The sequence below is a fragment of the Periplaneta americana genome, chromosome 5, assembly GCF_040183065.1.
Source record: "Periplaneta americana isolate PAMFEO1 chromosome 5, P.americana_PAMFEO1_priV1, whole genome shotgun sequence".
NCBI classification, from domain to species: Eukaryota; Metazoa; Arthropoda; class Insecta; order Blattodea; family Blattidae; genus Periplaneta; species Periplaneta americana.
The window spans coordinates 123,529,672-123,554,375 of NC_091121.1; the positions used below are offsets into that span (position 1 = coordinate 123,529,672).

Below are 24,704 nucleotides of genomic sequence, written 5' to 3' on the forward strand. Positions count from 1 at the left end.
AACAATATGCCATGAGGAAGTTCGACTTCCAATGCAAACACACTGCTGACGTTCGCTGAGATAAGAGGAGAACCAAGAAACTGTGCTTTCTGACAGTTGGAGTGATAGTAATTTTCTCGTCAATAAGTCGATATTTACAGTGTCAAATGCTTTACTGAAGTCTAGTAGTGTCAGTATTGTAATTTTACGTTCGTCCATAGCTTTTTGGATGTCTTCTGTTACTTACAACAGTGCTGTACTGTGTCGAGTCCTGAAACCTGACTGATGTATGTTCAAGAGTTCATCTCTGTTTAGGTAGTCAATGAGTTGTCTGTGTACTATCCTCTCTAATGCCTTCGATAAGGTAGGTAGAATACTAATAGGTCGATAGTCGTTGGGGGTAGTTGGCGTTTTAACTTTGGGTATAGGGCGCACAAAGGCATTTTTCCAAGCTTTAAGAAAAATGGATGTCGTCAGCGAAGCGTTGAAAATGTGTGTCAGTGTTGGTAAGATTACGTCAATAAGTTTGTTTATCATTGCGATACTAATGTCAGAACCTGTCGCTTTGGATTCGTTGTTTTTAAGAGCTTTCTTCACGTCAATAGGTGTAACGTATGAAAAGTAAAATGTCTCTGAGTGGGTCAACTACCTGAGGTTCTGCCATTGTCTGTCGCTGTGTGTTATGGTCAGTATTGTTAGTTGGCGGAGTAGTGAAGTGTTCATTGAGGCGTTCTAAAGAAATGCTGATTTGTTGTGTCTGTCCTTTTGTATTTCCAAATCCCATAGAGTTAATATTTTTCCACATGTCCCTAGTGTTTACATTTGACTCAATTAGTCCGTGCATATATTTCAGTTTGGTATTTCGTATTTCTTGATTCGTCATATTTCTTAGTCGTTTGTAATTTCTTAGGTTGTCATCAGTTTTATCCCGTCTATATTTTCTGTAAACGGCATCCCTGTCAGTCATCAGGTCTTTTATCTTAGTTGTCATCCATGATGCTGGGCACCTTTTAACGCGTTTAATTTTCCGTGTTTGTCGTACAGTGACACAATAAGTCCATTAAGAATGTCCACTTTGTCATCCACTGAGCATGCAGTCCAGATCGTGTGCCAAGGCAGCTGCACAGCATCCTCATAGAAACTAGTCTCGTCAATGCATTTCAAGTCGTGGAATGTTATTATATTTGGCTTCATTTTAGGGCATTGTAGTGAATATGTTAGGTAAATGATGTCACGAGCTGATATGCCTGGTGCAGGTAATTGTCCATGACAGTACCCTGTCCGTGTTCTTAGTAATAATCAGGTCTAGTAACATTTCGGATGTTGCAATGTGATGCGTGGGCAAAAGTGGTAAAATGGTCATATTATACGATTCGAACATTGTCAGAATTTCTCGAGTGGCAGGCGACTCGGTGACTAGCAAATTGGTATTGAAATCTCCCAAGATTAGTATGTGTTCATAATGTGGTGATAAGTCCAATAATGCGGTTTCAAACTCCGTCGACATACTAAGTCTGGGGGGCTTGTATACTAACTACACTGATTAAACATTTCTGATAGGAAGCGCAACTTTCTATAAACAAATTCGGGACGAGCTGCATATTGGTTGGGTGACTGGCATAAAACTCTTGGTTGCAGGTCTGAATGCACGTAGACAGCACAATCACCTCCCCTTTTTCCAACTCTGTCATTTCGACAAAGAACGTAACCAGGTAAATTCACTAGAGAGGAGGAGAGGGAAGGTTTTAACCATGTTTCAGAAATGAGGATAGCATGGATGTTCAAAGGAGCGAAGATTGAAAGTATTTCGTGATAGTGTGGTATTAAGCTTTGGGCATTTAAATGGGCTACCTGCAGCGCGAAAGGATTTCTATTGACCAAGTCTGCTTGCAGAATGTCAGTTGTTGTCTGTGCCGGCGTCAAGACGGAGGGTGTAAGGTTGTTAAACTTGTCATTGTCCGCAGAGACTGTCGGGTGCTGCCGATAACTGTTTACTGAAATGCTGGCAACCTAATCTATTTGAATTGCTATATACTAACTTGCACAATTCGAAGAACTAAAATAATCTAAACTACAAAAAAAAAAAAAAAAAAAAAAAAAAAAAAAAAAAAAAAAAAAACAGCACTAAGGTTGTGTGTTCCATAACTAGTGTACCTACAGCTATTGACTTAATTCTACTACACCAATTTCATAATTAATTAAATCTAATAATTTATGCTTATTTGCTAGTGATATGTTACAATTTTCCCTGATAAAGCTTGTAATGGAATTACGTATTATGTAACTAAATTATTGGATGTTTAACACTAAATATAAGATTGAATGTTAGTGATTAATGATTAAGATAAAACAATATAAATATTAAACAAGTAAACTTAATGTAAGATAAAACTACAAATACAATATTACCTAATCTAAACTTACTGAAATTTAAAGTTTTGCGTAACTTTCGTAAGATTTTTTGTTACATTATACTACGCGCAAAGCACTGATTAACTCAATGTCCACAGCACATGTCACTCGGAGTTTACCAGTTTCTGTCTTCACCATTATTGCACCATCAATAGTCCATACATTTGTAAGCCCGTATTTCTGTAAGCATTCCTGGAGCAGTTTATGCCTAATTCTAGTCAGATACTCGCGAATAATAATATTGCTCCCCTTGAGAAGTCTTTTGTTATGGAACACCTCACTTCTTTTACGATAACTAACGTATTTGACTATTATAAGCCTTGGCTTACCTGTATTATGTCGGCCTACATGATGACTTCTGTCTATGTCTTGTGCGTTGATCTTCACTCCGATCTGAGCAGCAACATTGACTGCAATGTCGTAGGTGTTTTCATCTTCTTCTTTCACGCCGAATATACGAAGACAATGGCGTCGCTGGTATTGCTCTAGTTCGTCTGTCTTCTTTTCTAGAGGCTTTTCTAGGAATTAGGTAACTTGTGTGTGCAGATGTGGTGCCAACTCCCTCCGGTGAACTACCAAGGCCTCATTGCTTCCATTCCAAGATGCATTGCCGCTGTTATCCATGCCAAAGGTGGACATACCAGCTATTAGGAAGGTGGTCATAATGTTCAGTCATAGTTGCCGATGTCATTGTGTTAACATTGGCACATATGGGTCGTCAGCTGCAGAGGCTCATCTTTAGGAGTGTTCAGTGCACTGTATTCAGACACACTTGTACTCTGCCCAGCATTAAAATCTGATGTTAGTTCCGCCACAGTTCGCCGCCTGACCTGTTTTACCAGTCTGCCCAGCCTACGACATCCGACATCTCTCATGAGGGGGGCCGCCCAATCCCTATATGTTTGGACGTGGATTCACCTTGGTTTCACCACTTGTTAAAGACACTCACCACAGCACTCCTGGAACATCCGACAAGTCGTGCAGTTTCCGAAATACTCGTACCAAGCCTCCAGGCCATCACAATCTGCCCTCGGTCAAATGCAGATAGATCGCGTACCTTACAGATTCTACACACGGACAGCACGCTCACTGATACTACACGCACTGTGTGTGTGTCTGACTAGCAGTCATTCCTCGTCAGATGACGTTGCTATTGCCTGGACGAGTTTATATCGATCGTAGGTAGGTGATCATAATGTTCTGGCTGATAAGTGTATGTTATTTAATAATTTTCTCGTAATGATAATAATAATAATAATAATAATAATAATAATAATAATAATAATAATAATAATAATAATAATATGTCAAGAGGTAAGAGAATGGTAGAAGTGATATTATCGATCCATTTCAATAATTAAAATTCAGACGACGATTATGTACCAGAATACAATGATTTATCAAGCAATAATGAAGATATTCCACAGCATCTTCCTGTAGACATGAAGTTCCAAAAGAGAAGATAAGTAAGATTTCAGAAATTATTAAAGACAGTAATTCAGCGGATATATTAATTCTTTTCATCTTGGTTGCCAACAAAACAGAATGATGGTAATTTTATCCCATGTTAAGATTATGAGAGTCATCATGGCTAGACATGTAAATATAACACAAATTAGCTTTGTCTGGCACATTGGTCAATAAATGATTTTTTCTTAGTAGTAGTGGTAGTGGTAGTGGTAATGGTAGTAATGGTGGTGACGGCAGCAGGGGCAGCAGTTTAAATCTCACTTGTAGTGAATAAATCTTTTCACTTTACTTTTAGGTTATTTGCAGAGAATATCAAGTTCATTCTTTCCCCTACACTTCTGGCCATTTAATTGTTCAATTTAGTAAAATCAATCACTTGATTTTCGAACAGAGTTCCTCTTTCAAAATTGGGTATAAGCTTTCCCATGGAGATTCTGAATTACATGTTGTTAATTTGCCATACTGTCACTTCCCATAACTATGGTCCTGGAACATAACTATGATCCACGATACAACCATTCAAAGAACACTGTAGAAGTAATGTGTACTGTTTGTAGATAACTGCAGTGACTTCAAACTACAGTACAGCAAAAATATAAACGAGGTACTATGTTAGGGAGTGAAAAATTTGAATGGTCGTATCATGAACCATAGTTATGGGAAATGATGATATGCAGTAAAAATATGTCAACCAAATGTGGTTGAACTTCCACAGATACAGCAAACTATTAACAGGCCTAAACTTACAAAAGAAAAACTGACATTCCGTCAATGTATAAGTGGATGCCAGAGATTGATAAAACTTATTTAAAAAACCTCTTCAAACAGTAACAATTTTCTGCACAAGGAAATATTATCCAGCATTAAGAAGAAAATGTTGTAACAGCTTATGTTAATATTAATGCTATAAACTATTTAAAAATTTGAATGATGGTTTATTTAACAATGCTCGCAACTTCAGAGGTTATATCAGCATCATTGGTGTGCCAAAATTTTGTTCTGCAGGAGTTCTTTTACGTGTCACTAAATCTACTGACATGAGCCTGTCGCATTTAAACACACTTAAATATAGACCTGGGCTGGGATCAAACCCACAATCTCGAGCATAGAAGGCCAGCTATGCTACCCAGGCCGACTATAAACTATAAAAAAAAACAAGATATATTAAAACAGAAATAAATATGATGCTTATTTACAAACACTAATGCTATACTGTACTTAATACAAAATGTTTAATGTTGGAAGAGTTTATCCCCTTGGAAAAATAGTGGTTAAAATTGAACTTATTAATCCTTATAGATAAACACAATATAATATTTGTTACTCAGTCAAATGACAAATCAATGTAAAATAATGACTTATATAATATGGTCATTAAGTTTTATATACATGAATTACAAATTGCAAACGTTTTCGCCCATTCAGGCATCTTCAGGCACAATTATACAATATCTCAATATCAAACTGTGTAGCCATTACATTGGTGGTAGATAAACTGTTTAAGATTAATGATGTACAAAACATCTCCATAATTAAAATGTAATATTGCAGGTCATAAAATGATGTTAAAAACCACGTAGTGTTGTAATTAAACTTCATAATATTCTGTGGAACTCTTGTTCAGTAGAGTCCAATGAGTGATGAAATTATAGAAATTAAAAATGATCCAACAGATATTTATCAAAAAGAAATTAGAACCGCTTTGAAAACAATGCCAGATATTATCCCATCCAATGAAATGTTTAAATATATCAACCAAAATCCAAAAATTCCATCTATGAAAACCTTACCCAAGACACATAAAAACCCCATAACAATGAGACCAGTAGTAAATTGTATAAATTCTCCAAATTATAAAATATGCAAATTTCTCCAACGTTCTCTAAAATCTGCTTTGAAATTACAACATTTATACACAACAAAAAATTCCAGTCAATTAATTAACAAACTTCAAAATTTAAAGATTACAAAAAACACCAAAATGTTATCGCTAGATATAGAAAATTTATATACTAATATTCCCATAAAAGAAACTCTTGACATAATAGAGAAAAAACTACTTAATAACAATATACAAAAATCCATAATAGATAAAATAATTAAACTATTACACATTGTAACCAAACAGAATTATTTCCAGTTTAATAATAAAATATATACACAACATAAAGGATTAGCTATGGGCAATCCATTATCCAGTTTATTTGCCGAGATATTTATTCAAGATATTGAAGATAGGGAAGTTAATAATATTCTAAAAACACACAATGTTAAATTTTACAATAGATACATAGATGATACTTTAATAATTTATGAAAGCCAACAAATTAATGAACAAATATTAGAATCTTTCAATAACTTGCATAATAACTTGAAATTCACACAAGAAATTGAAGTCAATAATATGATTCATTTTTTAGACATCGTAATAAAAAAAACATAAAAATAGATTAGAATTTAATATTTACAGAAAACCCGGAACCACCAACCATAGTATCCCCATAAATTCAGAACATCCTACTGCACATAAACATGATTAATAGATTAATACAATTTCCACTAAGCAAAAACAATTACAAGAAAGAATATAATAAAATAATACAAATAGCCAACGAAAATGGTTATAGTACTAATTTGATTAAGAAATTAATAAATAAGAACAAAAGAAAAAAAGAACTAAGCAATATATCTACGTTAACAAAACAAAACAATACCAACAAAAAATATTTCAGTTTAACAAATAATAAATATATATCCAGCAAATTAGCTAACTTTTTTAAAAAAGAAAATATTTACATAGCACATAAACCAACTAATAAACTCAATAACAATTTAAACAATAGACTTCAAGAAGTTAATAAACTCCACAATAATGGTATTTACAGATTGGAATGTTTTACATGTAAGGAAAAATATATAGGACAAACCAAAAGAAATTTCAAAATTAGATACAATGAGCACATTTCTGATTTCAAACATAATCGTAAGAAATCCACATACGCATCCCATCTAATAGATACTGGACATGAATTAGGCCCAACACATAAAACTTTAAAAATATTAAAATCAGGAATAGATACTAAATTGATAAATTCTGCAGAGGAATATTATATTGCAAAACAGATTCAAATAGAGAACAGCATTCTTAATGAAAATTTGACTCAAATCCGGAATTCTCTGTACAACCTCTAACCCCATCACTATGCAATATCCTTCCGCATTAGTTCTTTACACGAACACACACTTCCCCACATCATACTAGCTACAGTTCCAACAGCTGCAGGTCATCTCACGTCTACATAAGTACGTCCATAATTTAGACTTCCAATTAGTTTTTCAAATTCTTCAAAATTTTTATTTATTTATTATTTCATTACAGATAACTACTTCAAACATAGGATGTTTTATAGTGATCTATACAGTTGCCACGTTCAAACGATGTGAGTACTTTCACTTATCCGATTACACTTTTACATTTGATAATTCCTATTTTTATTTCGTATTATTTATATATTTCAGATATAATTCATCACTCATTAGACTCTACTGAACAAGAGTTCCACAGAATATTATGAAGTTTAATTACAACACTACGTGGTTTTTAACATCATTTTATGACCTGCAATATTACATTTTAATTATGGAGATGTTTTGTACATCATTAATCTTAAACAGTTTATCTACCACCAATGTAATGGCTACACAGTTTGATATTGAGATATTGTATAATTGTGCCTGAAGATGCCTGAATGGGCGAAAACGTTTGCAATTTGTAATTCATGTATATAAAACTTAATGACCATATAATATAAGTCATTTTACAATGATTTGTCATTTGACTGAGTAACAAATATTATATTGTGTTTATCTATATTAATTGACAATCTGAATATTTCCATCATGCTTTCTAAGTTTATTAATCCTTATTTTGTTTTATTTCTGTATTATATTTTCAAAGTGACAACTTGAACAAACCAATAACATTTTCTTTATGTATACAAAGTTAAAAATGATTTTTTAACAATTTTATATAATTTCCTTTTCATTATCTTACCCTATATTGAGATGAATTTCAGAAAAAAAAAAAAAAAAAAAGACATTAACAGTAATTGTAACTATGTAAAGCAATATGCTGATCTCTCTTCTTTAAAACAGTAATGAAACTAGAAAAATCAGTTTGGAAACAGAAGGTTCTATTTGAGAATAAAAAAATCACTATTTGGAAACACAAAGTTCTATTTGAGAACAATCATTTTATTTTTGTCATCATTTCACTGTAAATAATTTAATTATGAATATTTTACGTTCAATACATGTTAAACAATGACGTTAACTACCTAAGAGTCCAGAAATGTTTTTAAAAACTTTATTTGCATTGATTTTATTAATAACCAAACTTTTAAAATACTCTCCTGTAAAATTTACTAAACACTAGATACGACTTGTCATTCTGAACCCGCGATGTTCGCCTCTTGATTGGATCCTCTTCTTGCATTGTGTGTAAATGCTGTAATTTGTAAGGGTGAAAACGTGCAGATTTCAATATTCTGTGAACAGATTCTCTATTGATACCACTTTCTCGAGCTACATAGCACACTGACCTTTTAGGGGTGATCATCTTCACAATCACGTCTATTGAATGCTGTCCATCATTAGCAGATTTGGGACGAAAGGTGGAGAATTCTAGTGGTACAAAAGAGAAATATGTACTGCCAACCTAACAGTACAAATTTAAAAGGTCACTCAGATTACGGACATCTTGGAGGGAACACGTCATTATGTTACTTTGTACAATAATTATTTCAGTTTTACAATTGTCAGCTGACTTCTGTGTCACATGGAATATAGATTTTGTTTTAAGTTCGATGTTGGACAAGAAAACCAACAATGCACTGCAGCATGAATTTTCTAAGACATATCTGCCTATCTTCACAGTCACATATGTATTAAAAAAACACAACTACATGTGAGGTATCAAAAATGCCAGAAATAGAAATGACAGTAAAAAAAATCGGAATGGACAAACACATAAGGAACCATTCATCTTGAATCAGTATGGACAATATACACCGAATAAGATACCCATAAAATGCGTCAATTTTCTTTTATTATACTTTTTCTTTAAGTCGAACACAATGTATTTTAACTTTCTGTGTTTCTTAGCAACTTCCTTGAGCACATAATTTTCATTCACAGAAACTTTCTCATGTATGTATATACAGGGCCACTGACAGGATTTGCGGGCCCCTGTGCAATATTGTGCTCGGGCCCCATTGAAAAAAAAAGTTAAAAGATGACGTTACCAATTGAAGAGTCCACTGCAAGAATGATGGATGTCATTTGGAATACATTTAGCAGGAGAAGCAATTTGAAAGTTTGAAATGCTTAGCGCTCAAAGCTTAACTGAGATTTTCTGATCATTACTGGACAATGCGTATCAGTGTTAATGCCATATAACTCTCTATGTACATTCTATATGTCTTAAGCTATGCATTGACAGTCTTGGTTCATTTTCGACAAGAAAGTGACATCCATCATTCTTGCAGTGGACTCTAATTATTCTGACTATAATAATTATTTGCAAAATAAATAAAAGATAATCCCATATACAGATACGAATATAAAAATATACACTTTTGGTTACAGTGAAAATGTTTAGCAAAACTTCACATGAGCACAATATATTATATTCATCACGCTTCTTTTTCAATAAGGCCTACATAGTATGTTTCGTGATGAAACTTTCGTCTTTTCATTGTCGTTTGTTTCGTTTTGTTTTCATAAAACATTATTCTTAAACAGCTGTAATTTATGACTTGCAGGCCAACATCAACAAACAACTCTCCTTGACTTCATTGATGCAAAATCATCAATTATATCATCAAAATTTAAAGACCTAGCAAGAACACTCTCCAGACTAAGGAGGCCAAGATTACTCAGTCTTTCTTGATACATTGTTACTCTGAATACATTTTTATTGCCTGCATTTTGTTTGAAGTTGGTGTGAAATTGAGCGTTGCTAGTGAAGGTGCAGAAAATAAACCAATCTCAAACCCATCTGTTCAGGTTGTCAAAAATGAAGACAGTTCATGCTTAGAAGTGAATACGGATGGTTGTGGCTGTTTAGAAAAAAATTCTGTTAACAGTAGTATTGAATCAGAACAAGCAAACAATAGTAAAAAAGTATGCATTAATATGTGCAAGTGAAACAAATTTACACACACCAGTTCCTAACTCTGAGTCATGGCAAGTAACACGCGATCTTGGAAAACTAAAAAGTGGCAGACAAATTGTGTCACTGAATGTGTTGTTCGAAAAACTACCCCCAACCTACCTAATAACCTTCTAAGTGACGGAACAAGAGCCTTTCCAGTATTATTTTCAAAACTCAAGAATGAAGAATGTGTTCCCAGAGACTGTCTAGTGTGGAGTGAAATAAATCAGTCACTGTACTATTTCCCCTGATTTGTTTCACTCCACACTAGCCAGTCTCTGGGAACACATTCTCCATTCTTGAGTTTTGAAAATACTGTAATACTGTTTCTGGAAAGGCTCTTTTTTTCGAACAACAGATTCAATGACACAATTTGTCTGCTACTTTTTAGTTTTCCAAGGTTGCTCAATTTCACACCAACTTCACACAAAGTTCTACTCCCTTTCTTAATATCTTACAATTTTTCTGTCTCTCCTTAAGCTTCTCAGCTCACGACTTATGCTTCTACTTGTCCATTGTCCACTGGTACCACTAATGAACAGAATTTACTAGAAAAATGACAACGAAAAGACGAAAGTTTCGTCACGAAACATACTATGTATGAAAAGGAAACGTGATCCTGCGGCTTGGATTTGGGAGAGTCCACTGTATATTGCGGTGGGCAAACAGGGGTTGGTAATTAAGAGAACAAGCCAATTGAATGTGTCCGGTACAAGTGACGGGAATATATTTCAGGCAAATCCCAGAGGCCTTAAGTTCGTGTCAATGATTGTTAACGTGAAAAACCAATATTCTATTGTATAAAAGATAAACATTTACATAATGAAGTGGTAATTTGTATTAATTCTACCATTGTTGGTTAATATGTCAGATTCATGCAACAAATGTTCTTACAAAATTGTGAATAATTATTCGTGATAATGAAAAGTAATCAGATGGGCCCTTACTGCTAATGGGTCCATATGCACTTTCCCCCTTTGCCCCCCCTTCTCGGTGACCCTGTGTATACACATGACAGCCAGTCCATTAAGGCACTCCTTCTCTGTGTAGTTTCTAAGGTACCTATGATTTCATAGTGATGAAAATTACCTTTCAAGAGTATGAATAGTTACAGGGAGAGTTGCTATTATTGTGAACAGATTGTATAAGGGAAGTCACTTTCATAATGTTGCAGAGTTTCAACAGCATTTCGTTTTTTTTTTTTTTTCCTGGGGACCCCTTGGGGCGGGAGGTTTATCCCTACAGTTATTGCACTCATAAATAGTGTGTAGGCCTATACCAGGGCTGGGCACCAAGAGCGAATTCTACTCTCTCACAGGGAGCCATAGGACTTCTTTTCAACCCCTTTCTTCCCCACCAAACATTGCACAGCGTTAATGTCATGACGGATGGATATTAAGTGTCCCTATTTAGAGTTTGGATTCACTCCCTGTGCCCAGCCCTGACCTATACCAAAACTATGGTGCACGGCAAAAGGCTGTAGGTCATAAACTGAAAGTTTCAATAGAGCAAAAGCAAAGTCTGAAATGAGGAACAGTATTATTATGATGGGCTGGAAATCTAATATCCTACATCGTTATGGAAGAGGATAGACATACAGTCTGAAGAAATATGTTTTTTGTATTCACATGTAGGTCATAACTCCTCACTGCACCAGTGAATATAGTGTAGTGAAAGATACTGCATTGTTTTGCTTGTCAATTCAGAAATATAAAATATTAAAGTACATTTTCGTTTTAGATATTACTTATAGCAGTTTTCACTATATATAGCACCTTATCCGTACCTCCAACTGTGAAATACTGGCGCCACCACTGGACACATAGAATTTAACACTGAAGGAGAGAGACATGACAACAGTGCATAACTAGAAACTACATTGCCGTGACTGGTGTTAATTATTCAAAGAAAACTCCCTTCCCTTTTACCACCAGCCTTAACCTTCAGAAAACTTGAATAATAATAATACAAATGAAACCACCAAAGTATCAAATAGCGAGGCAACTTACGTTAAGTTTTAACCTGGAGAAGTGCCGTGAGTTCGTAGATGCAAGCAGTAGCAGTAGCATGGGGGACCTGCTGCCATATAGCCAACAGAAACACCAGGAACGTCCACTGGGACTCATTGTAGACATATACATGTAGACATTTATTAATTTATTCTAGTTCAGGAAGGTTGATTGCAGCAATATCATACTTCTTGGTGTTTGCAAGTGCGTTAGAGATAGTAGTTATTATTCCATTTATTCGTAAGCTTTTTTCTCTCGATATAGAAGTAACTGTTGAGCCTTTTTTTTTTTCTTTTCAGTTATTTAACGACATTCTATGAACTACTTGGTTATTCAGCATTGATGGAATTTGTGAGTGAATGCAAAGACAACAAAACTGGTAATGCTATACCTAAAAGAAAGCATTTTCCCATAAAAATCCCCTGCACAGAAAAAAGATATATATATATATATATATATACTGTATGTATGCATCCCATCAGTGTTTCATTCACAAGTCCAACAGAATTAACAAAGAAGTGCATATCAGTGTTGCATGTGACAATGTTCCCTTGAGTTTCCAGCCCTATTTCGAGATTTATCATACTCAACTCACATTTAGATGTAAATTTCTTATTATAATCACACATCTCATGTCTATAAATAACATTTGAAGAGTTCATGGGAAAAATGATGAATGTCACAGTTTTTTAAGGTTGATGTCATTATCTAATTCAATGGATCACTACGAAATTTAATGTTGTCCTTATGAAAAATAGGAGAATTATCACCACAAATACAGTAATCCTTTCCTTTATTTTCTATAGAAACAGCACTACATCTTGCAGTTATAGACTCAATTAGATCATTATCTAATCCTTAACAGAAATGTGACATTCATTGTTTTTCCCGCGAACTCTTCATTTGTGAAGTAAAAAACCAGGTAAACATTAATATCTGCTGCTTCTGTGTAATTTGTGTCATGTCAAATGTGCAGTACCAGTAAGTGTTACAGCAGCAGACATTAATGCCGGATTCCCAAGGGGCATGATACTCATATCAATTTAACTGTCGTGGTTGCTCAAAGCCGGTTCATGCTTGCTGGGTGCTGGGAAGTATGGTCTGTTCTCTATCCCACCTCCCTTAAATTCATTTTAATATGATCCTCCCATCTACGTTTCGGCATCCCCAAAGGTTTTTTTTTTCCCCCTCAGGTCTTCCAACTAACTTGCTATATGCATTTCTGGATTCGTACATACGTGCTGCATGCCCTGCTCATGTCAAACATCTGAATTCAATGTTCCTAATTATGTCAGGTGAAGGATACAATGTATGCAATTCTGCGTTGTGTAACTTCCTCCATTCTCCTGTAACTTCATTCCTCTTAGCTCCAAATATTGTCCTAAGCACCTTATTCTCAAACACCCTTAGCCTGAGTTCCTCTCTCAAAGTACCAGTAAGAGTCCAAGTTTCACAACCATTCAGAACAAGCGGTACCGGTAATATAACTGTTTTATAAATTCTAACTTTCAGTTTTTTTGAGAGCAGACTGGGTGACAAAAGCTTCTCAACCAAATAATAACAGGTATTTACCATATTCATTGTTTTTAATTTCCTCCTGAGTGTCATTTATATTCCCAGATCAATATGACATTAAATAATATATGGCTTTAGATATACTTCTTTACTACTTCAAGAACTGCAATCCTATGGACCAACCTGTTATCACAAGGTTTATGAATACTTTGCTTTCCCCTGCCATTCTTATTTTATCAATTCTAGGTACATAAGCAATAGCTGTTGCTAGTGCCAACACAGTATAAAGAAGATTTTCCTGATATTGTGGTGCCACTTCTCCTACCACAACTTATCCGCATTCTCGCCACTACTGCTACCAGTTCCCTACTCATGCCCAGTGACCGGCCACCACTCCAGAACATCATTAAATAAAATAAAGTCTAGTAGGCCTAATGAGCATTTGACACATCTATACTTCGTAATATAAAGTTACACATAAAATTAAGGCACAACCAAAAATCTGCATTTCGACACATCCACACTTCATAATACAAAGGCAAACGTAAAATTAAGGAGCAAGTAGAAATATGCATTCGACACATTCACAGGAAAATAACGACAGAAATAGTAGGAATTTTATTGGACACCTACTAAAATAATACTTTGCAAGATAAATACCACCTAGTAATTGTTAGCTCTATTTTCGCCCCTACCCTTACGAACCAACAGACAATGGAAGACACTCTCCTGCCATTTCTTGTCATTCTGCAGTGAACTTAAAACGAATCATTTTCCCTCATTTTGCATGTCGTCCTGTTAGCTCAGGCACTTAGCAAGCAGCTCGTGTGCCATTAGTGTGTTCAGTAGGCAGATTCTTTAGATTAAAACCCACACCCAGCAAAATAATAAGGGGAGGGTGAGTGGAACAGAAGAGTGAAAAAGAGAGAGAAGAGAAAGCCCACAGTTATATTTTTCGTTAATAGATAACATATCCCAACTTTCATTTTTGTCCGCTAGACATTCATACCCTATATGGACCCCTACCACGTAGAGAAGTAAGAAATCTGTTCCCAAATGGAAGCAGCAGAAAGTCGCCGTTTGGAAGAAAACGCGCAGGATTTCGAAACCGCTATTTGAATACGTGTTGTATTGCGTATCCGAAAGCTAAATGTTTTTGTTTAAAGAAACAATACTTCCTTTGAGAGATACCTGTCAGCAGAGTTGCTAGGTTTTCTCCAAGGGAAATTGGGATATGAGAAGCTAACTTAAGACATTAGACCTATCAAGACTTTATTATAAATCGTTTTCTGCAAAGTAGTATTTGTGTGCTTTTTAATGTAATATTTGCCTCCACAATAAATAGTAAAATACAAAGGGCATACAGTACAGTGAACAATATAATCCTTTTTGTTTTTATTAACCACGAATATGTTTTAACCATTCGCTACCGGTAATAAATGAACTTTGAAACTTTTCTTTTTCGTAACCGATACTGCAACAGTTTCACTATCTAACAGTGAATCCATGTTTAAACATAGTTCACTAAACTAAAAAACACAGTAATTGTATGTCTGTTATTAGTAGAGAGCGGAATTTAGGCAAAAACCTATTTTTTTCCTTGATACATACAGGTTTGAGATTTAATATTTACATTTTTCATGGAAATATAGGTATAAATAAAGGGGTTTTATAGTACCTAAAAATGCCTATTTCTACGTTAGTGCCCATTTTAAGGTTTTTTAAATTCTGCATCGTTTGGTAACTGTTTACTGTTTTTCTTAACATCCTGTACCGTTGCATTCCAAGACGGATAACAACTCCTTCCTAGCAGTGAACAACACAACAGAAAAGTACCTCCAGGCCACACCTTCTCATTCTTACAATCTTTCAATCCTAAAATTCCAACTTTCAGTCGGCCTGGGTAGCATAGTCGGTACAGCACTGGCCTTCTGTGCTCGAGGTTGCGGGTTCGATCCCAGCTCAGGTCAATAGTATTTAAGTGTGTTTAAATGCGACAGGCTGATGTCAGTAGATTTACTGGCCTGTAAGAGAACTCCTGCGGGACAAATTATTATTATTATTATTATTATTATTATTATTATTCTGTCAGCAATTTAACACAAACTCGCTGGGTTGTACCCAAATAAGCATTTCTCTTACATTCCAAGACAGACAACAACCCCTTCCTTTTTTCTCACCATTTGTAAGCACAGCAGTGAGCGACACAATAGCCACAATCGGTGCTGATCATCTACAGTGAAGCAAACTATGGAAATGTGATCGGTGAATGAAAAACACTAACTTAAAGACAGAATGTCTTCATTTGTGTATGCATGTGTACCCATGTAAAATGTTGTTGTTTTCTAATGCCAGGCATTTGACAATGAAGTCATTTGACTCTTGCACTCCAATATTTTTCAAAGATATTATCATGACCAGCCACTGAAGCACAGATTTTGAGATGTTCCGAATCCATTTCTTGGTTTGAGTTGCACAATGGACAGTTAGGGGACTGATATATTCCAATTCTATGCAGGTGTTTGGCCGAACAATCATGGCCTGTTGCTAATCTAAATGCAGCTACAGACGATTTTCGTGGTAAATCGGGAATTAACTGTGAATTTTGATGCAGAGAGTTCCATTTTTTCCCTTGGGATTGTGTTATTAAATTTTGTTTGTTGAAGTCTAAGTATGTAGATTTAATAAATCTTTTCACAGAGTAATACGTAGATTTAGTAACAGGTCTGTAAGTAGCAGTGCTGCCCTTCTTTGCTAAAGCATCCGCATTCTCATTTCCCAGGATTCCACAATGGGATGGTATCCATTGGAATACAATTCTTTTATTGAGTGATATTAATTGAGAGAGCATTTTAGTTATTTCTGCTGTTTGAGATGAAGGTGTGTGTTTAGAGACATTTGATAGAATAGCTGCTTTGGAGTCTGACAATATAACTGCATTCCAAAATTTATTGATGTGGCATAGAAGATTCCTGAGACTTTCCCTTATTGCAATGATTTCACCATCAAAACTTGTTCCATATCCAAGAGATCTATAAAGTGAGAAGAGACAGCACGTAACACCTGCACCGGCACCTTGTTCTCTGGAGATCAAGGATCTGTCAGTGTATAAATGAAGCCAGTTTTGTGGAGGGTACCTAATATTAATTGTCTCTAAAGACAATTGTTTCAGTATTTCAGTGTTTCAAAATGTAAAATGTGTGGAAGTTTCTTTTAATCTAAGAATTTTGCATTAAATAAATGTTGAATCTTATATTAGTGACATTCTTTAACAAACAAAAAACGTATTTTTTTTATTTTATAGAGCCTAAATAAAGAAGTTTAAGAGCCTATTTTAGGCGCCTAAATTGCCACTTTTTAGGGCCTAAAATTCCTCTCTCCAGTTATCAAAATGCTATCTAGAACTAGGGGAGGTATCATCTTGCATGTAGAATTACCTAATCAGCTGGGCTACCTCACAGACTTACTAAATATCCATGGGTTACCTCTATATTTATAGTGTTACCTTTTGAGTCAATATGTAACTAAAAATATTGGATAATAGGAAATACAGACTAATTTATTTACATATGTTCTAGGCTAATATCTGTAAAATCTGGATTTTTATCAATTCCAACTCGCTTTACTTGGGATTCAACCAGGAAATTGGGAGAATTCCACCTAAATTGGGATACCTGTCAACTCTGGCTGTCAGGCTTGCATCATTTTCATAGATCATCATCATCATCATCATCATCATCATCATCATATCCTCTTCTTTTCTGACGTCATATCCTCCTTGTGAAGGGAAGATTTTGGCATCCTTCTGTTTACAGATCGTCACGTATTTGGCGCTTTTTACAACCACAAATGTATTACCACTCGATCTATGATTACAATTTCATTTTACACATCTTCATATGTTGATGGAGAATACGCACCAATAGAATTTCATTTCTGAAAAGTGTATCTGGTAGTTTCCATGGACCTTAGCCCAGAGCTTTGCCCATATTGTATATTAAATCCTCAATTGCGTGTTTATGCTGGTCACATTGGAAAAATATATTGTGACGGCAGGCCGAATAATCTCGGTGCTTCGGGGAACTTCGTGCGCATCCAGCAGAAGCGAGCTCCATGGAGCACTGAGGGCATGGCACAGAGGGGAGACGAAACGCTGGTCGCTATGGTGTGGTGCGGCCCAGAGAGGAGAGGAGAGGAGAGTCGGGGAAGTAATGCGCCTGTGACTGAGGGGAGAAATCCAGAGAAGTCGGGAGGCGCCATCTTCTCAGCATCTGCAGAAATTTCCAGCATCGTACTTTTCCGAAACTATGGTTTAGTTATAAATACGAGACGCGAGTGAGCTGACAGCAGTTAGTTCAGTTGCAGTCGTTGCTTGTTTGGTCAGCAGCCAGTCAGTGTAGCAGTGAAGCCAGCTTCGAGACCGGAGTTCGACTTGTGTGAGTGTGTCCGCAGCTGTGTGAGTGCAGTGGACCGTAGTTGGGGGACCTGAGTTCGAAGTTCAGTGGACTGTCTCTGAAGGTCTGGGGTTCGAGATACTGTGAACTCGAGTGACTGAGCTAGAAGAACTAGCCAAGGCAAACGAACTGTGAACTGAGAACTGACAGTTCTGTGTTGTAAATAGTGCTTTGTGAACATTAGTTAAGATTAGCAGTACATTGCTGTTCTCAATAATCCAAGTAAATTGTCATTGTCGTCTGTGGAGTGCAATAACGAATACTGTGTTGCTGTGTGGAGTGGAAATCCCATTGTTGACGGGAGTGTTTACATTCAATTATAGAAAGTGATTATTGTTGTTTTGAAATAAAAGTTACATTCTTGTTTTGTATAAAAGTTACAATATGATTAGTATTCCCTATGGCTTTTTGACAATTGCACTGTGGTGATTCTTTCTGACCTATTAAATATAAATATTGGGTTAGTATGCATCGTCTTCAGTTTCAAACATGAGATGAAGGAAATAAATGGCCGGTTAACGTTGTTTCTCATGTACCAGGGCTGTGAAGATCCCCCTGTTAATTCTGGTATCTGTTTGATTTGATGGCGAGTGAAATCTCAGTAATTTGAAATAAATTATGGTGTTGCCATGTTGTTGCCTCTTTAGCCAATTTGTCCGCCATATCATTACCACTTATATTGGAGTGTCCCGGGATCCAGATCAATTTCATTGAATTATTTTGAGCCAGATTATAGCAGTGTTGTTTAATATTAATCACCAGCCATGAATAACGATATGGATGTGAGTGTTTGTAATTGCCTGAATAATAATTTTTGAGTCTGAAAAAATTAAAATGGAGCTGTTTGTTATTGTGATATGTGATATTAAGGCTTGCCGTAGGGTTGTAAGTTCGGCAGTGTACATTGAACTTTCATTAGGTAGTTTCACTTTGGCTGATGTATTCATAGTTTGATTAACCCTGGCTGCCCCCACTCCTGCCTTGGATTTCGATCCATCGGTAAATATAATCTGTGTCTGTTGTGTCAGATGCTGTACTCTTGTAATATATTCAGAGAATATTTTAGGAGTTTACATATCCTGTTTATGGAATGTGGTAATGTCATGTGGGATTGGCCAAACTAAAATATTATAGGGGATATAATATACTGGGAACCTTGGAAAAATGGGGGAGTTCTGAGGGAGATGATGATTGAAATATCTGGTATATCGGAGGTAATTGAAATTTGTAGGTATGTATTTCTCTTGCATATAATATGGTGATACCTTTTAGCTTATTGTAGAGCAGTGAAGTGCAATTGGTAATTATGGATACTAGAAATTTGTGGGCCAGTCGATTTTGTCTAATATGTAATGGGGTGTATGCTATTTCACATAGTGTTGTCTCCTTTTTCGGGTTGCTGCTAACACCAATAATTTTCTTGGCCACCATATCATGTAGTTGTTCAATATTCTTATTAATCTGTTTATTAGGTTCTAGTAGTATAGGAAGGGCATATTCAAGAACATTGCAGAATATGTTATTGTAAAACATCTGTAGGTTTTTTGGATGATTACCCCATTTTTTGTGAGCCAAGTATTTAAACATTGTAGATCTTTGTTGTAGCTTAAGAATAATGGTTCCTGAGTGGTTATTAATTTTTTAATTATTATTTATTTTACTAATATCTTCATCTTGTGTTGGGCCATAATTTCTGTATTCGAAATAAAGAATAGGTGTGGAATGGATAGCATGGTATGCTGGTAATGATATCACTTTGAATCTGCTGAAAAATGTTAGGATCCTGTGATGTAGCTGAAATGTGAGCTGTGATGAATATATCGTCTGCAAACATAATTATTCTTGAATGTATCGACGGTAAATGAAATATTTGATGTGTATATAGTGCAAAGAGAAGAGGACTGATAGCTGACCCTTGTGGTATTCCGGAGTTATTCGTTCCGCTTTCTTGACATTGTAGGTTGGTGGGAAACTGAGTTGTCTGTTCACCATTAATTTTAGAATAAGATTATCGAGGGCATGTGAAATATCAAATTTATTAAATGTAGATGAGAGTATTTGCAAATTAACGTGATCGTAGGCTTTTGAAATGTCCAATGCAAAAATGCTAAAAAATTCCTTGTGAGTTCATGCAGCGTATATTTCAGTGAGCATCATAAAAATTGCGTGTACTGTGAAACCAAATTGATTTTTGCGCCATAAACTCATCCTTTCTACGTAGAAGGAAATGCAGTTATTAATTATGGTCTCCAATATTTTGCATAGGGTGTTACTTAGGATAATGGGTCCATAGTAATCTTTAGTCCATTAGTGTTTTTTTTTAGTAGGTTATTTTACGACGCTTTATCAACATCTTAGGTTATTTAGCATCTGCATGAGATGGTGATAATGCCGGTGAAATGAGTCCGGGGTCCAACACCGAAAGTTACCCAGCATTTGCTCATATTGGGTTGAGGGAAAACCCCGGAAAAAACCTCAACCAGGTAACTTGCCCCAACTGGGAATCGAACCCGGGCCACCTGGTTTCGCGGCTAGACGTGCTAACCATTACTCCACAGGTGTGGACTCCATTAGTGTTAGGTTTCTGTACAAGAATAATGTGAAATTGGTTCCATGTTCCAGGTATGTTTCCCGATGTAAGTATATTAGAATAGCTCTTGGCTAAGCCCTGTATAAAATGATCTGGCAAGAGTTGGAGCATCATATATATAATTCTATCTGGGCCAGGACATATTCCTGCTTTGCTTTTGTTGGATAATACATTAGTTATTTTGGACGGGGAGATTGAATCAATTAGGTAAGACACCATGGGAATATCCTGATGATTATTATTACTGAATATGTCCCATGGGAATTCATATGGTGTTACCATTTGTAGAAAATCTTGCTGCATGTGACTAGTATGTCAGAGGATATTTATTCTTCCCAGGTGTCTATTGGTAAATCATCGGATGTGTTGCCAAATCTTTACTATTGGTGTTCTATGAGTAAGTTGTGAACAGTATGTCTTCCATGATCTTCTTTTTGCTTGTTTAATCAATTTCACAATGTTTGCTTGCCTTTGTTTATATGTTATAAAATGGGTCTGGGTCTTTTGTTTGATGAATTGAATACAGGCTGCTTTACATAGATTAATTGCAATCATAATATCTATGTTCCACCATGAGGGCTTTACCGTGGAGGTAAATGGCTTGTCTATTTTAGTATTTTTCTGTGATGTGTAGGTCCAAAATGGTTTGAAGTGTTGTCGTCAAATTCCCTATTTCCTGTTCATTCTTTAGAATATGATATTTCGGTTGATTGAGTTCAGCTTGGAAAGACTTGTGATTAAAATTTATTCTATGATGATTATGGATTGATTTAGAAAATAGTGGAAAAATGTCGAATTTTGATATCGATGATCAAATAGTTACTTCCCATATTTCCTGTGATGTATTCCATATTGTAACTGGTATTAATGCCTCAGATATAAAAGTCAAATCCAGATAGCTATCCTCTTGCTGCTTATATCCAATTCTTGTGGGAAAATTTTCATTGATTAGGGTTACGTTAAGCTTAGCAAATAGATCTAAGAATTTGTACTTTTTGCTATCCCTTGTGTCTTGAATGGGTTGTTGCAAGTTGAAATCGCCCATTATGATATAATTTTTACTGATTTGCATATTGAAATGATGTTCCCAGAATGTTCTGGTTATGTAATTCAATGGGCTATTGTATACACCTATGATGATGGTATTTTCCAGTTCAATTTGTATAGCTTGAAGCGATTGGTTGTAATTAGCGATAACTGAAGTTTTGACAATGGTTATCTGTTTATTCACCATAATTGCTATTCCCTCTCTTTCGTGTTGTTCTCTATCATTTCTGATGATGTTATATTGAGGATGTTTAAAAGAATGTTTAGGATGTAACCATGTTTATGCAATAACAATAATGTCCGCACTGTTATCTGATATATATTGGAAAAATTCTTCCCTCTTGTTTTTTTTATACTTCGTGTATTCCATTGAATTATTGTGAAGTCCCTTGTTGACATTCTGATTGAAGTTCAAGTAAAATCTTCTCTTGTTGTTGTTGTTGTGTTGCCGTCGGAATTGATTAATAATAGAATTTTTTGAGTATCAATTTGATAATGGCTGCCACCGTCACTGTTTGTTGGGATATTTCTCCTCCGGTTTATCTCTTCCTCCGCTAGCTGCGTAGGAGTTGAATATTTCCGTATTTTCTGCATTTCAGCAAAGAAGGAATGTATTGAGATTCCCTGGAGAATAATTGGTTAAAGAAAGTGTTCATAGGGGTTTGTTCCCCATTCCTTCTAGGACGTTTTGGAGTATGTTCAGTTGTTTGAACTAATCTCTGTCTGGGAGTTGGTTTGTAGGGTGAATGGGTCATATCCAATCTCTTCGTTTCTGTAGGTATCACGTGAGTATCTCCTGATGTATCACCTGGATCGACTGGAGTATCATTCAAAATTGGGAAATGTACTTTATTTGATTTCTTGGCAGACAAAGCTATAGTGGAATATGATTCCGGCCGGTCAGTATTTGGATCACGTCAAATCTGGATATATTATTGTCGTTGATTTTATCGATGATATTACACTCCATCTGTCTTGTGGTGCAAGCATCATTTGTTGCCATGTGCGCTAGAGAGCAGTTGGGACATTTAGTATTATACGAGGTGCAGTCTACAATGGTATGGTTGCCACTGAACTTGGGGCAGGTCTTTTTGTTTCTGCAAAATTTTGTAACATGCCCAAATTTATAACAATTTCGACATTGAATAACTGACATATTATACTTCTGTATTTGGTAAAAAGTAAAAAAGTAAAGGTATCCCCGTAACATGCCATGAAGGCATTTGGGGGGCATGGAGGTAGAGCCCCATGCTTTCCATGACCTCGGCACTAGAATGAGGTGGTGTGGTCGGCACCATGCTCTGACCGCCTTTTACCCCCGGGAAAGACCCGGTACTCAATTTTATAGGAGACTGAGTGAACCTCAGGGCCATTCTGAAAGTTTGGCAATGAGAAAAAATCCTGTCACCTTCTGTATTTGGTATCTGTTATAAAACAGAAAGAAGTGGTTAGGTATGTACTTGGATCAGAAAGTTATTACAATGGTGGTAGTCAGTAGATATTCAGTTTTTTGGTTCTCATCTATAATTTTTTTATGGAATCTGTGGGCATTTAAAATGAAAATGTTCCCAGAAGCCTTTCCGAAGTTAGTAATTTCGTCTTCAGTGATGTCCGTGGAGATACCTCTAACTATGCCTTTCACTGATACATTGTAGGTAGGAATGAAGTAGTGGATGTTGTTATTTTCTGGAAATTTGAAGCTGAGAAATTGATTTGCACCAAAATAGGAATCAAATGTCATCTCTAGTTTATTATATCCAATTTTTTTTAACTATTTGAAGTCCCAAAATGTTGGCTTGGAAAAGCAATTTACCCATTTGTAGGGGGTGTAATTTGGTAATATTACCATCCCTTGCTTGCATAATTACAGTGTGTGGTGCAGCACCATTAGTTATAGTATGGGATTGCAAGTGGAGATTTGCTAGTAACTGGAGTATTGGTCTTATCTTGTTCCTCAATTTCAAAATTAAGTTCTGTTATGGTCATCGTAGCAGGTGTTAAACTGCTGGTTTCTTGTATGTTAGACTTGTGTTATCCTGAGAAGTTGATGGCTGTCCTTTGGGTTTGTTTCGTTTAGAGGTCATCTGATACTTGTGCATAAGAGGTTTACATAAGTTTTTATCAGGTACCGTATTAGGTTGAGTTGTTAACATGTCATGATCTTTATTTTCTGTCCCTACTGTCTGCATTTGATTATTATCCCAAAGTGGCCCCAATTGGGGACTTGACTTCATTTGATCCATCATGGAACCTTCAGTAATCTGTTCGGTATACATATTGGAAATGGTAAGATAGCTTTACTGATAATTGGGTATTTAATTTTGGTTCCCGATTGGATATTATTATTATTATTATTATTATTATTATTATTACTATTATTATTATATATACTGAATTTGATGGTGAATTTACAGTTATAACATCATCATTGCCCTCGGAAACTACCGTTACTTCTTGGCTGGCATTAAATTCTAAGTCAGGAATGAATGTTGTATCGGCTACATCATTGTAATTGTTCAACATATAATTGTTCAAATGAATCTAGGATATGGGTGGAGAATACTCCATTATAAATGTACTACTAATATACCGTGCATTTTTTTAAAGCAAGACGTAAAGCGCTGCAGTAAGACCGTTCTTTTATTACATTTGCTTCACTGTCGCTGCAGCGCTGCTGCAGCAACCGTGCAGCAAATCAAAATATCGCTTTACGAGTTTGCTGCACGATCCATCATGGCAGAATGTGTGTTTTGGTCTTTTGCAACGTTTATTATTGTTAAAATCGTCTAGTAATAATAATTCTATGTCATTATCATGGAAGTCGAAAATATTTAAGATGTTCAGTTCTTTTAAGGTTAAATTTATTACTGCAGTAATAGAAGCCAATATCAATTGTCCACCATTTTGCAGTCAGCTGACCTAATTGCGTTTTTTTCCGACCCTCATTTTGCTGCAGCAAAGACTTTACTGAAGCGCATAAAAAAAATGCATGGATAGCAACGGTTCACTATCAC

The 24,704-nt window shown here is 35.6% G+C and overlaps 1 protein-coding gene across 3 annotated transcripts in view; it reads right to left on the reverse strand.

The window, feature by feature from the left end:
- The window catches only part of LOC138700133 (zinc finger protein 345-like), a 48,726-nt gene that overhangs the window by 21,489 nt on the left and 2,533 nt on the right, over positions 1 to 24,704 (reverse strand). The window contains exons 3-4 of one of the 3 annotated variants that reach the window (XR_011332245.1): positions 8,463 to 8,544; positions 8,084 to 8,368 (exon numbers count right to left, since the gene is read on the reverse strand). The exons of 1 other annotated variant lie outside the window; for it this stretch is intronic. The gene's annotated coding sequence lies outside the window, so the exon portion shown is untranslated. Of the gene's footprint in view, positions 1 to 8,083; positions 8,369 to 8,462; positions 8,545 to 24,704 lie in introns of those variants that run through there. One more of the 3 variants, XR_011332244.1, reaches the window with a different exon arrangement.